At 47.3% G+C, this 12,294-nt stretch overlaps 1 protein-coding gene across 4 annotated transcripts in view; it reads left to right on the top strand.

Annotated features, from left to right (window-relative positions):
- Positions 1–12,294, top strand: part of UNC93A (unc-93 homolog A) — a 37,131-nt gene that overhangs the window by 814 nt on the left and 24,023 nt on the right. The window contains exon 1 of one of the 4 annotated variants that reach the window (XM_088840899.1): positions 3,846–4,495. The exons of 1 other annotated variant lie outside the window; for it this stretch is intronic. The gene's annotated coding sequence lies outside the window, so the exon portion shown is untranslated. Of the gene's footprint in view, positions 1–3,845; positions 4,496–12,294 lie in introns of those variants that run through there. 2 more of the 4 variants (XM_088840898.1, XM_088840897.1) reach the window with 2 other exon arrangements.

The raw sequence follows: 12,294 nt of genomic DNA, 5'->3' as shown, positions 1-12,294 counted from the left end.
AGCAAGGTTATACCTTTGGGAAAGGAAAGGTGTGCATGCGTGTGGGCATGGCGTGTGTGTGCGTGCGTGCCCGTGCGTACTTGTCTGTGTGTGCGTGAGTCTGTCCTTCTCCAGCAGCCCCCATCACGGTGCCCCCGACCCATGCTGTCGCACAGCTGTCGCAGCAAGTGTGAGGCATGTCAGAAGTGCTGGCCGTGCCCTGCCAGCCTCCTCCACTATGGTTCCGAAACCGCCCTCCTCTGGATGACCTCCAACCCGCAGTGTCTGGCTTCGGGGGGGACTTAAACTCAACTCCTCAGCTGGGACTCGAACCCACAATCTTCGAACTGAAGTCATACACCTTGTTTCAGGACCTGAAGCCCAGGTTCTGTATGTCTCAGCCCAGAAGGAATTCAGCGCGAGGCAGAGTGGTGCGTGAGAAGCAGATGTATTAATATAGGACACTCTGAGGGGCACAGGCAGGCAGGTGAGGGGCTCTGTTTGGAGAGATAAGTGGGCTACACTTTTGTAATGAAAGGGAAAATGGGAGAGAAGGGAAAGATCGCCCTCTTCCTCTTCCTTCGCAAAGATGTTGCAGAACAGTGGGGCCTGAGAGGATGCTCACACCCCAGGTCTCGACTGAGTCCCGGGACGGCTGCCATGAGGGTCCTCGGCTCCCAGCCGGGAAGAATTCAAGAGCGGGCCACAGTAACGGGCAAGCAGGTCAGCGAGGGAGGTGCTCAGTCCACAGACAGAGTGTGGTTCCTCTGATACAGCAGGAGCGCCCGAGGTGTGGGGTGGTTCGAGTCTACGAGCTGGGCGATTTCATGGGCTAATGACTGGGGGTGCTCTCCCCGCCCCACTGCCCACTTTCTGACCTCTCATGATCAGCCTGGGGACTGGGATGCTGCCCGTGGGAGTGTCATTTAGCTGATGTGTCAGAGAGAGGCTCAAGGACCAGGGGAAGTTGAATCTTCCTCCATCTTGGGCCCAGTCGTTCCAACCTGTTCACGTGGGGTCCTTGATGGCCGGGCAGGTCTTCTGAGGCTGTGCCCTGCCCCGTCCCTCCTGCCTCCGTTCAGCATGAGGGTGTGTGCAGGCCAGGGCCTCTGCAATCCCCCTGGAAGGTTCTGGGTGTACAGTCAGGCAGCCCAGATGGACCCGGTGCAAGTGGATGCTAAGAATCCAGAGGGCAGAGGAGACCTGGAATCTCACAAGGTCTGGGCACTGATACTGTCACAAGTGCTGTGAGGGTGAAAGCATTTGGACTGTTTCTCGTCTTTTTCTGGCCCCATGTCAGCAGAGGCCCTGAGGAGGGTCTCTGCTGTCTAAGTGACGGCTTGGCAGAGGGGGAACTGGACCCAGGAGAGACCCCCACCAGCTCCAGTGACATCGTCCCCGCGGCCTGGACCATCTCAACTCGGGGCCAGCAGGTGAGCCAGCTGCTCTAAGGATTTAGCTGCTTTGGAAGACGTGCTCTGAGAAGAAGAAACCATTCCCCTCAGACTGGGGCTTGAACCTGGCCCAAACCCACGGTCTTCCAACCGAGAGAGCACACGCCTGGTTTCAGGACTTGATGAAGCTCAGGTTCCTGATGTCTCATCTCAGAAAGAATTCCGTGGGAGACGAAGTGAGAGGTGAGAAGTGGATTTTTTCAGAGAGGAGCACACCCCACAGATCAGAGTGTGGGCTGCCTCAGAGGGCGAGGGCCACCTCGAAATGAGGTGTGATTGGCTTTTACGAGCTGGGTAAATTCGTAGGCTGATGGGTGGGAGGATTATTCCAATTATTTTGGGGAAGGGGTGGAAATTTCTAGGCATTGGGCCACTGCTCATTTTGTGGTTTTGATGGCCCACCTTGCAACTGTCATGGCACTTCTGAGGGTCATTTCGCTTGCTGAGGTGCTGAAAAAACCCCACGAACAGTAAGAAAAGTCAAAAAGGTATGAGACCGGAAGATGAGCCCCCCAGGTCGGCAGGCATCCAATATGCTGCTGGGGAAGAGCTGAGGGCAATTACTAATAACTCCAGAAAGAATGAAGTGGCTGGGCCAATGGGGAAAAAACACTCTGTTGAAGATGTGTCTGGTGGTGAAAGTATAGCCCAATGGTGTAAAGAGCAATATCACCTGGAACGTTAGGTCCATGACAAGGTAAACCAGACGTGGTCCAGCAGGAGATGGCGAGACTGAACATCGACCGCTTGGGAATCAGTGAACTGAAATGGACGGGAATGGGTGAATAACTCAGACAACCATCGTATCTATACTGTGGGCAGGAATCCCTTAGAAGAAATGGAGACGCCCTCATGGTCAACAGAAGAGTCCGAAATGCAGCACTTGGGTGCAACCTCAAAATGACAGAACGATCTAGGTTCCTTTCCGAGGCAAACCACTCAGTATCACAGTAATCCAAGTCTATGCCCCGACCAGTAATGCCAAAGAAGCTGAAGTCGAACGGTTCTATGGCAACCTATAAGACCTTCTAGAGCTAATACCAAAAGAACAAAAAAAGCCCTTTTCATTGTCAGGGACTGGAATGCAGAAGAAGCAAGTCAAGAGGTCCCTGGAGTAACAGGCGAGTGTGGCCTTGAGTACAATGAGCGTAATATTGAGGGTCAAGGTCTAGGCTAAGTCGACTTTGCCGCCTTGGACTCATTTGAGTCTAATCAGTTCATGTTGTGTCCCTGGGCCCTGTCATTATTTCAAAGGTTGTACCCCACCCCCTTCCCTCCTGTTTCAAAAACACTTTCTAAAGCTAGAGTTATGCTAATATAAATTGCTTTTCTTTTTTCTTAAAAACAAAGCATTAAGTTCATTTATTTCCAAAGTGTAAGAATTAACTTAGGCAATAATTTGTTTCAGGCCCTACATATACATTTTAATTCTTTATGTAGATTAAAGTATAATTAACGAATAGGACAATTGCATTTATTTGGTGCTGTTTTTATTAATAAAGATGTCAGATTTAAATGTCAAGAAAGTTGATATAAATTTTCTTACATAAGCAATTCCTTTAAAAGAGCAAATATTTGATTGGACTTCCCTTGAACTCAGAGCAATGTTTAGCTTCTTAGCAGGAAGTCTGCTGATTTAAAATGCGATTCTTGGACTTCCTGGGTGATGCAATGGATAAGAATCTGCCTGCCACTGCAGGGGACACAGGTTCTTTCCCTGATCTGGGAGTAACCCTTATGCCTTGGAGCAGCTAAGCCCAAGAGCCGAAACTCCTGAGGCTGGATGCTGCAACTAGGAAGCCCGAGTGCTCTAGAGTCAGACAGGAGAAGCCACCGCACCAAGACGCTCAGACTCAACTAGAGAGCAGCCCCCGCTCTCCACAATTAGAGAATGTGGCAGCAAAGACCCAGCACAGCCAAAAATAAACACAATTTAAAACGGGCTCTTTAGCTCTCAGCCCCAAATTGCTTTCGGTGAACTTGGGCAGCGGAATGTTTCCGTGGCTCAGTGGTAAAGAACTTGCCTGCCAAGCAAGAGACACGGGAGACTGGGGTTCGATCCCCTGGAGGAGACAATGGCAACCCACTCTGGTATTCTTGCCCAGGGAATTCCATGAGCAGAGGACCATGGAGGCTTCAGTCTTTAGGGTCACACAGAGTTGGACATGACCGAGCACGCCCACACTGGCAGCCAAACAGTGACACCTAGTGACTGGTAGAATCACGCCAGTATCGGCCGTTCCCCGATTCTCTAGAACATTCCATCACTTTTATATCCAGCAAGTGATCACGAACCTTTAAGAAAGTCTGCAAAATCATCCTTTTTCTGCAAAGTGGTATTGATCAGTCACGTCGGACTCTCTGCGACCCCATGGACTGTAGCCCGCCAGGCTCCTCTGTTGATGGAGATTCTCCAGACAAGAATACTGGAGTTGGGCTGCCATGCCCTCCTCCAGGGGATCTTCCCAACCCAAGGATCGACCCTGCATCTCCTGCATTGCCGGCAGATGCTTCACCCCTGAGCCACTGGGGACGCTAATCAAGTGGTCCGGTATTGATGTTAACATTGAGGAGTGAAATGATTGCTGATGTCTTCGAGTCACTCGTGCCGCATCTCTTTAGCCACTTGAGATCTGCCCTGTCCTGGGCTTCAGGTTCACGGTCTGCCAACACACCGCCGTCGCTGCTGAAAGGTCGAGACAGCTTTCCTTTCGGTTCCTGGAAATTCCCCTGCCCTGCCCGTCCCACCACACGTCTGCAGGTAGGCGTGGGTTAGTCGGGGTACACCTCTGAGCATGGGTCCCCCGGGTCGCGAGGAAAGCACACATCACTGTCCTCCTTGCAGTAACACTTTGGAAGCCCTCCTGGTGGACGTTTCTTCCAAGAAGTATTTTGGGAGAGTGATGTCACCAAGATGGTGACACGGGTCCTTCCTGACTTCGCTCCCCTCACAAGAAGGGCAACTGACCACTTTGGAGAGCAGAACAGCACTGAGCAAACCCTGGAAGTCTGGGCGGAGGCCACAGCGCCCTGACCCCAGGGACCAGGAGACTCCGTGCCGGGTAAGAGGGTGGCCACAGGCTCAGCGTGCTGCCCCTCCCCCACTGGCACCACACCACGTGGAGGGGCCCCCTCGAGCCTCCAGACCCCCGAGTGGGACAAGACCCAGGGTGGGGGCAGCCTCCCCCAAACAGCCCCCAGCACTGTGCGCTGCTTTGCTGGGTGCGGATTCGTCTGATTTAGATCCTCAGACTGGAGTTTTGCTGACCTAAGAGCTGTTTGCCCAGGTCCAGGCAGGAGCTGAGTCACGGCCCCGCCCGCTAGCAGGCAGCTGGCCAGCCCCGTCTGACCAGGAGGCTGGCAAGGACTCCTGCAAGCTGTGCACCCAGCTGCGCTCAAGCCGGGAGGGAGGCAGGCAGAGCAGGTTGCCCCCAGAGCAAAGCTGGGGACCAGTGTGGCCTGCTCTCTGCTGCCCACAGGCAGGGGACAAACTCAGTGCCAAGGTTGATGGCAGCTCCTTGCATCTCCAGGCTGGAGAGCCGACTGGGAAACTGAGGGTGGCCAGGAGCAGCCCCTCCTCTCCTGCCTGGGCAAGGGGGCCGGGGCACACCCCCACCCATGTGCAGGGTGCCGCCCAGCCCCATCTGACCAGAGGACTGGCAAGGGCTCCTGGAAGTTGTGTGGCCCAGCAGGACTTGAGCTGAGAGGTGGGTGGGCCTGATGGTTTGCCAGTGACTCTGTCTGATCAGAGAGCTTGGGGTGCACGTTGGCTTCAATTAAGAAAGTCCAGACCTTTCCTGGCCTTGGAGCTGCTTTTCCAGCTGATCCAGGGCAGGGACTCAGAGCCCTGCTCATCACTGAACACAGGCTTCAGCCTGAAACCAGAAATCCACCCAGAGCACCTAAGCCACAGCCCATTCAACAGCCCCACGTGCAGGGGTCTTGGACACAGAGCACAGCCTGTGGCTTCCCCTGTCAGCAGACCAGAGAGGTCAGTGCACGCTCAGACCTGACTTGTGTCCCCAGGCTCACAGCGAGCATCACACTCAATGGTGCAAGGCTGAGAGTGCCTCTAAGATGAGAGATAAGGCAAGCCTACTCTTCCCATTCCCATTCCATAGTGTTGGGAGTCCTAGCAGATCAGTCAGGCAAGAAAAAGAAGCAAAGGGCATCCGAATTGTAAAGGGGAAAGTAAAACTGTCCTTATTTATATTTGATGGTATATAAAGAAAATTCTAAAGACTCAACAAAAAAAAATCTAAGATTTCAGTAAAATTGCAGGATATGAACAAATAACGTATAAAAATCAGTGCTGTTTCTATACACTGACAACAAATTTTCTGAAAGAGAAATAAAGAAATTGATTTCAGAATAGCATCAAAAACAAAATCACTGGAAACAAATTTTACTAAGAAAGCAAAGGATCTCTACTCTGAAATCTACAAGACATCAGCAAAAGAAATTAAAGACACCAATAAATGGAAAGGTGTTCTGTATTCATTGATTAGAATTAATTTTGTTAAAATAGCAATATTATCAAAATCTATAGATTCAATACAATCCCTGTCAAGATTCCAATGACATTTTTTTATAGAAGTAGAAAAAACACCTCTAAAATTTATGTGTAACTACAAAAGGCCCTGAATAGTGTAAGAAACCCTGAGAAAGAAGAAGAAAGCGAGGGGAATCACACGTCCTGATTTCAGGCTATACTATAAAGCTATAGTCATCAAAATAGGGTGGAGCCAACATAATAACAGACAGTTAGACCAATAGAACAGACAGCCCAGAAATAAACCAAATCATATGCGGTCAATATTTGACAAGGGAACCAAGAATACTCACAGATGATGCTGGAATCACTAGATAGTCACAGGTAAAAGAATGAAATCGGATCTATGCTTTATACCATTCCCCCAAATTAACTCAAGATAGATTAAAAACTAACAGAAGTTCTGAAACTACAGAACTCCTAGAAGAAAACATGGGGAAATTCTCCCAGATGTGGATCTTGGCAATGAGTTTTTGGATATGCCAAGGAAGGCACAAGCAACAAAATAAAAATTAAGCAAGTGGAAGGACATTAATCTAATAAGCTTCTGCACAGCAAAAGAAATCATCAACAAAGTGAAACAGCAACCTCCCTGATGGGAAACGTCTATTTGCAAACCACATATCTGATAAAAGGCTAATATTCAAAATAACTCAAGAACACATATAAACTCAACAGTAAAAAATAAAAATACGGGCAAAGGACCTGAGCATCCCTCCAGAGACGATGCATGAGAGGTGCTCATCATCACTAGCTGTTAAGGAAAGTCAAATTAAAACCACTGAAAGGTTGCTGCTGAACCACGAAAGACGCCGGGATTCTTGCCCTCCGGAGGAGAAGAATTCAATCCAGGGCCAGAGAAGAGGCTTGATCGCTCAGAGCTTTTGTGTAATAGAGTTTTATTAAAGTATAAAGGAGACAGAGAAGGCTTCTGACGCAGACATCAGACGGGGATGGAGAGTGCCCCCTGCTAGTGTTAGCAAGGGGGTTATATGCTCTTCAGTCAGTTATCAGCTCAGTGCAGTTCAGCCGCTCAGTCGTGTCCGACTCTCCGTGACCCCATGAACCACAGCACGCCAGGCCTCCCTGTCCATCACCAACTCCCGGAGTTCACTCAAACTCATGTCCACAGAGTCGGTGATGCCATCCAGCCATCTCATTCTCTGTCGTCCCCTTCTCCTCCTACCCCCAACCTTTCCCAGCATCAGAGTCTTTTCCAGTGAGTCAACTCGTCTCATGAGGTGGCCAAAGTATTGGAGCTTCAGCTTTAGCATCAGTCCTTCCAATGAACACCCAGGATTGATCTCCCTTAGAATGGACTGGTTGGATCTCCTTGCAGTACAAGGGACTCTCAAGAGTCTTCTCCAACACCACAGTTCAAAAGCATCAATTCTTCGGCGATCAGCTTTCTTCACAGTCCAACTCTCACATCCATACATGACCACAGGAAAAACCATAGCCTTGACTAGACGGACCTTGGTTGGCAAAGTAATGTCCCTGCTCTTTAATATGCTATCTAGGCTGGTCATAACATTCCTTCCAAGGAGCAAGCGTCTTTTAATTTCCTGGCTGCAATCAGCATCTGCAGTGATTTTGGAACCCAAAAAAATAAAGTCTGACACGGTTTCCACTGTTTCCCCATCTATTTCCCATGAAGTGATGGGACCAGATGCCATGATCTTTGTTTTCTGAATGTTGAGCTTCAAGCCAACCTTTTCACTCTCCTCTTTCACTTTCATCAAGAGGCCTTTGAGTTCCTCTTCATTTTCTGCCATAAGGGTGGTGTCATCTGCATATCTGAGGTTATTGATATTACTCCCAGCAATCTTGATTCCAGCCTGTGCTTCTTCCAGCCCAGCGTTCCTCATGATGTACTCTGCATATAAGTTAAATAAGCAGGGTGACAATATACAGCCTTGACGTACTCCCTTTCCTATTTGGAACCAGTCTGTTGTTCCATGTCCAGTTCTAACTGTTGCTTCCTGACCTGCATACAGGTTTCTCAAGAGGCAGGTCAGGTGGTCTGGGATTCCCATCTCTTTCAGAATTTTCCACAGTTTATTGTGATCCACACAGTCAAAGGCCTTGGCATAGTCAATGAAGCAGAAATAAATGTTTTTCTGGAACTCTCTTGCTTTCTCCATGATCCAGTGGATGTTGGCAATTTGATCTCTGGTGCCTCTGCCTTTTCTAAAACCTGCTTGAACATCTGGAAGTTCATGATTCACATATTGCTGAAGCCCAGCTTGGAGAATTTTGAGCATGACTTTACTAGCGTGTGAGATGAGTGCAATTGTGTGGTAGTTTGAGCATTCTTTGGCATTGCCTTTCTTTGGGATTGGAATGAAGACTGACCTTTTCCAGTCCTGTGGCCATTGCTGAGTTTTCCAAATTTGCTGGCATATTGAGGGCAGCACTTTCACAGCATCATCTTTCAGGATTTGAAATAGCTCAACTGGAATTCCATCACCTCCACTAGCTTTGTTCGTCGTGATGCTCTCTAAGGCCCAATTGACTTCACATTCCAAGATGTCTGGCTCTAGGTGAGTGATCACACCATCGTGATTATCTTCGTCGTGAAGATCTTTTTTGTACAGTTCTTCTGTGTATTCTTGCCACCTCTTCTTAATATCTTCTGCTTCTGTTAGGTCCATACCATTTCTGTCCTTTATTGAGCCCATCTTTGCATGAAATGTTCCCTTGATATCTCTAATTTTCTTGAAAAGATCTCTTGTTTTTCCTATTCTGTTGTTTTCCTCTATTTCTTTGCATTGATCGCTGAGGAAGGCTTTCTTATCTCTCCTTGCTATTCTTTGGAACTCTGCATTCAGATGCTTATATCTTTCCCTTTCTCCTTTGCTTTTCGCTTCTCTTCTTTTCACAGCTATTTGTAAGGCCTCCTCAGACAGCCATTTTGCTTTTTTGCATTTCTTTTTCATGGGGATGGTCTTGGTCCCTGTCTCCTGTACAATGTCACGAACCTCCGTCCAGAGTTCATCAGGCACTCTATCAGATCTAGTCCCTTAAATCTATTTCTCACTTCCACTGTATAATCATAAGGGATTTGATTGAGGTCATATCTGAATGGTCTAGTGGTTTTCCCTACTTTCTTCAATTTAAGTCTGAATTTGGCAATAAGGAGTTCATGATCTGAGCCACAGTCAGCTCCTGGTCTTGTTTTTGCTAACTGTATACAGCTTCTCCATCTTTGGCTGCAAAGAATATAATCAATCTGATTTCGGTGTTGGCCATCTGGTGATGTCCATGTGTAGAGTCTTCTCTTGTGTTGTTGGAAGAGGGTGTTTGCTATGACCAGGGCGTTCTCTTGGCAAAACTCTACTAGCCTTTGCCCTGCTTCATTTCGTGCTCCAAGGCACGAAATTTTGCCTGTTACTACAGGTGTTTCTTGACTTCCTACTTTTGCATTCCAGTCCCCTATAATGAAAGGACATCTTTTTTGGGTGTTAGTTCTAAAAGGTCTTGTAGGTCTTCATAGAATTGTTCAACTTCGGCTTCTTCAGCATTACTGGTTGGGGCATAGACTTGGATTACTGTAATATTGAATGGTTTGCCTTGGAAACGAACAGAAATCATTCTGTTGTTTTTAAGATTGCATCCTTGTCTGGAGACTGTGAAGATCTTACTGGACCCACCCCATAATTTACATTTTAAGATAACGGGATTAGCCAGAAGGTTTTTTCCAGGAACTGTCCTCAAGCAGGATACATTATTGTTATATAATCCTAAGGAATGTAGAGGGGGAGAAAAAGTTTGTCCTTTGATAATTCCAGACCCCTCTCTCCTTGGGGACCCCTGGACTTCTTATCAACCTGCCTAGGAATTGACTATCTCACCACAAAGCAATCTCAGCTCACACCTGTTAGAACCACCATCGCCATGAAGAAAAGAGATGTCAAACAGTGGCAAGAACACGAGAAAAAGGGAACCTTCACACACAGTCACTGGTAAACCGGTGCAGCCACCATGGACAGCAGAGCAGGCTCCTCAGAAAATCATGAACAGAGCCACCATTTGGTCCAGAGGGTCCACTTCTGGGCATTTATACAAAGAAAATGAAAACACGAACTTAGAAAGATATCTGCACCCTCAGGTTCATAGCAGCATTATTTACAATAGCCAAGATGTGGAAACAGCATAAGTTTTTATCAACAGATAAATGAATGAAGTTGTGGTATATATACATGTTTTTAATATATGTATATTCCATGTATACATATATATATATATATCTCCATATATATATATCTCCATATATATATATGGAGAAGGAAATGGCACCCCACGCCAGTATGCTTGCCTGGACAATTCCGTGGACAGAGGAGCCTGGCGGGCTAGAGTCCATGGGGTCACAAGAGTCGGACACGACTGAGTGACTAACATAAACACACACACACGCTATATATATGAATATAACTTTATATTATATATAATTAATTATATACAATTATTAATACTATATATAGTTATATATACAGTTGATATGATATAATATCATACACAACATGAAAACCAAGGAGACCCTATGATTTGCGACAACGTGGATGGACCTTGCCCTCAATTATACTCACTGAAGTTACACAGAGAGAGGAAATGCTGTATGAACTCGCTTATATTGGGAATCTTTTTTAAACATTTTAGAAACAAACTCATGAAACAGAGATCAGACATATGATTACCAGAGGCAGAAGGTGGAGGGGGGAGGAGTGGAGAAAGGTGGTCTCAAAGTTCAAGCTTCCGTTTACAAGATAAGTAAGTACTGGTGATGTAGCACACACGATGAATCTAGTTTGCCTTGCTCTTTGCTACAAAGGAGTGTTATTAAGAGAATGAATCTTTGAGATCTCGTCATGAGGAAACCTTTTATTTTTTCCTTTCTCTTTTCTTCTTATTGTATCCATATGAAAAGTTGGGTGTTAGATGAACCTATTGTGACCATAATGTCGCAATAGATGTAAATCAAACTGTACGCCATAAGCTTACACAGTGATGTATGTCAATTATTTATCGATAAAACTGGAGGGGAAGAAGAAATAATTTTGTCTTGCTAGAGAACAAGTTGATTGCAAACCATCTGTTTCATCTTAAAAATCCCTCTTCAGACAAAGGGGAAACACCAAGAGGGAGGCTGGAAAAGCAAGCCTGGTGAAGCGGTGATCTCAGTGGCTGACCCCTGATTACAAGAGGATAGTTAGAGGGGCAGGGTGGAAGTGACCAGAAGCAGACCCCAGACCCGCCTCTGCACAGACTCACAGCTCCTTGGGAGACCCTGGCTGACAGCGAAACGGCTGGATCGGCAGCTACCGGGAGGTGCGCACGGAGCCAGTTAGAAAGTCCAGGAGGTCATTCTGGTGACTTTGAACAGCGAGTAGCAGAAGAAAACCCTAGGAAGGTCCAGTAACAAAATATGTCTTTCAGACTTATATTTTTTCAGTAAAGACAGATGGGAATTGAAGCAAGCTAGAGTGTTGCTGAAGAATAAAGAGGATGTCAGATAACTGACAGTAAGATTGGCGTGAAAAGTCCGTGTTGTGCTAGGTATGACATTTTAAAAGGTTTTTATTGGAGTATAGTTGCTTATGGTGCTACGTTAGTTTCTACCATACAGTGAAGTGAAGCAGCTATGCTGTTGTTCAGTTGCCAAGTCGTGTCTGACTCTGCAACCTCATGGACTGCAGCACGCCAGGCTTCCCTGTCCTTCACTATGCGCCGACGTTCGGGTAAATCGCGCTCACTGAGCCGCTGATGCCGTCCAACCATCTCAGCCTCTCCCGCCTGCTTCTCCTCCTGTCTTCAGTCTCTCCCAGCATCAGGGTCTTTTCAAGTGAGTCAGCTCTTCGCCTCAGGTGGCCAAGTATTGGCGCTTCAGCTTCAGCATCAGTCCTTCCAATGAATATCCAGGACTGATCTCCTTTAGGATTTATGGTTTGATCTCCTTGCAGACCGAGGGACCCTCAAGAGTCCTTGCCAGCGCCACAATTCAAAAGCATCAATTCTTTGGTGCTCCGGCTTTTTATGGTCCAAATCTCACATCTGTACATGACTATTGGAAAATCAGCTATTGCATGTAGCCCCTCTTTTGGGAATTTCCTTCTGATTTAGGTCCCCGCGGAGCGCTGTGTGGGGTCCCTGAGCCGTACGGCAGGCTCTCATCAGTTACCCATTTCATACATGGAGTCACATACAGGCGACATTTCTTGGAATATTGTCCCCGCTGATATCTTCACTGAAAGTTGACATGTCATCTTAGCCAGTTAACGTTCACTGGTGATCTGTGTCAAGGCTGCTCCA

This window comes from Moschus berezovskii, chromosome 10 (genome assembly GCF_049115385.1).
Source record: "Moschus berezovskii isolate FMDL1 chromosome 10, NW_MosBer_1.0, whole genome shotgun sequence".
In the NCBI taxonomy this organism is placed as follows: Eukaryota; Metazoa; Chordata; class Mammalia; order Artiodactyla; family Moschidae; genus Moschus; species Moschus berezovskii.
The sequence above is the reverse complement of the archived record's forward strand: the minus strand, read 5'-3'. Positions and strand labels throughout refer to the sequence as shown.